This window comes from Neophocaena asiaeorientalis, unplaced genomic scaffold, assembly GCF_003031525.2.
Source record: "Neophocaena asiaeorientalis asiaeorientalis breed wild unplaced genomic scaffold, Neophocaena_asiaeorientalis_V1.1 scaffold547, whole genome shotgun sequence".
NCBI classification, from domain to species: domain Eukaryota; kingdom Metazoa; phylum Chordata; class Mammalia; order Artiodactyla; family Phocoenidae; genus Neophocaena; species Neophocaena asiaeorientalis.
Genome location: NW_020185330.1, coordinates 3676595 through 3678888, shown reverse-complemented (window position 1 = coordinate 3678888; position 2294 = coordinate 3676595). Strand labels below are relative to the sequence as shown.

The 2294-nt window shown below is 41.1% G+C and overlaps 1 pseudogene; it reads right to left on the bottom strand.

Moving 5' to 3' along the window:
* Positions 1 to 703: 703 nt before the first annotated feature.
* LOC112392885 (60S ribosomal protein L23a pseudogene) lies at positions 704 to 2083 on the bottom strand (annotated as a pseudogene).
* Between the last annotated feature and the right edge of the window lie 211 nt (positions 2084 to 2294).

Sequence of the window (2294 nt, the reverse complement as noted above, 5' to 3'; positions counted from 1 at the left end):
TCAGGTTTAAGTTCCAGTCCCATTTCACGTGCTAGCTTCATGTACTAGCTACTCAATTATATTTAGCCTTGGTTTCTTCATTTGTATAAAAGAGAGAATAGTAATATTTACTGAATAGGCTATTATGAAGATTAAATAAGACAAAATGTGCGTAGAATAGTGTCTGGCTCAGAGTAAGTACTCAGTAAATGTTAGTTATTATTATTAAGATTATTGAGGGGAGTTGTCAAAGAAGGGGATTTACTGAGTGAGGGGTACATGGCGGGGTCCCATCTCCCCCCTTGTCTTCCCAAACTCTCATGTACAGGCAGTCTCTGCTTTTCACTACCTGTTCCTGGTGGATATTATAAAGCAATTTCTTATAGAGTGCCCTGTTTCTTCCCATCAGAACCCAACCAAGCTTAAAAGTTGGATTCCAATTTAATGGACTAAGCCATTATTATGTCATAAAAGCAAAGTACAATAAATCTTGGTAATTATTTAAAACAGCAAAATTATTCTTTTAAGTCTTAATATGGGGCTTCCATAAAATTTAATCTTCACGCCACAATACAACTTATCATCAGTTAGCAGTTTTGTTTGCCTTCTGACAATTTAGAAGGACTTTCACACGATGATTTAGTAGGTCGAAACCTGGGTTTTTTTGTGTGTGTTTTTTTATGGGGAAAACTTTGGTATTTAGAATTAGCCAGCTGACCTCAGTTTAGATGATCCCAATTTTGTTGGCGATATCCAAAGCATCATAGTCAGGACCCAGTTCAACATATGCCTTCTTCTCATCAGGCCTGATCAGGGTGTTGACCTTAGCCACGTCAATGTCATAGAGCTCCTTCGCAGTCTGTTTAATCTGGTGCTTGTTGGCCTCGACATCCACAATGAACACCAGTGTGTCGCTGTCTTCTATTTTCTTCATGGCTGACTCAGTGGTCAGGGGGAACTTGACGATGGTGTAGTGGTCAAGCTTGTTGCTCCTAGGGGCGCCCTTCCGAGGATATTTGGGCTGCCTCCTGAGCCTCGGTATTTTGGGCCATCGGAAGGTAGGTGACGTCCGGATCTTTTTTTTGTGGCTGTGGATGCCTTTCAACACTGCTTTCTTGGCCTTCAAAGCTTTTGCTCTGGCTTCAGCTTTGGGAGGGACAGGAGCTTCCTTCTTCGCCTTACGTGCCACCTTTGTGCAGTCAAAACCCGTTTTTAAAGTTACCCAGATGGTTATATCTAGGTGGAGGGATTTGGGTTTTAAATATATCTATATACATAGTTATTTTTAAATATATACATAAATATATACATAGACATATTTGTGTTTCCTCCAGTGATTCATCAGAAGGATCCACAAGACCCAATAGCAGGTTATATACTCACTGGGATTTATGATAAAGATATAGAGTAAAAGCAGCAGGAGAAAGACATGCATTAATGGCATCCAGAGAGGTTCAAAACAGGCTTCCGATGACCTTCCTTCTGGGAGGTCACACAGGAGTACTCTTTCTCTTACTGTTGACTATGAACACATGTGAAATGTCTTTGCCCATAGAAGCTGTTTGAGTCTCAGAGTCTAAAGCTTTTATGGGGAGCTGGTCACATAGGTATATCCTGTTATGCAACCAACCATGACAACCGAAACTCAGGACCTTAATAATGAAACCAGGTGCAGATCGTAGATTTTGATGTTTGTGCAAAGCAACCTGACAAGCAGGTATGACACAGTCCATTGCTCCAGGTGTGTATAAGAAACCCATCAATCACTAACAAAAAGAACACTCTAAGCCCACATTCCCAGTGGTTGGCCAAGGGTTAATCATGGGTCCTTGAAGACAGGTAGGGAGTAGGCAACCAGACCTGCTGTGTTAACTCTTTCCTCACAGTCTGAATTTTCTTAAATGTCTATAATTCACCTCTGTTACTTTGGTAATCAGAAAAGTAACTAATAATATAAAGGCATCTGTAGTTAATGATTTTCCTTTTTAGTCATTTAATGATGCTGCTTTGTAATCGCAGTACATTTTCCTGTAATCAGCAGAGCTGCTGAGAGAAGTCAAGTCACCTTGCTAAACACTTCATGGATGGCCATCAGAGCCTTCATACTCTTTGGGAAAACCATAATAACAGGCTGGGACAGAGCATGTGAGACCTAGAAGGAACCACAGCAACACCTACTTCAACTTTCCCATCTTAGAGATGAGGAAGTAGGAATACTGAGCAGTGAAAGGACTCACCCGAAGTTCTAAATCTGAGGTCTTTCAATTAAAAACCTCTCTTGGTGGGGGTGGTGGTGGGAGGAATTGGGAGATTGG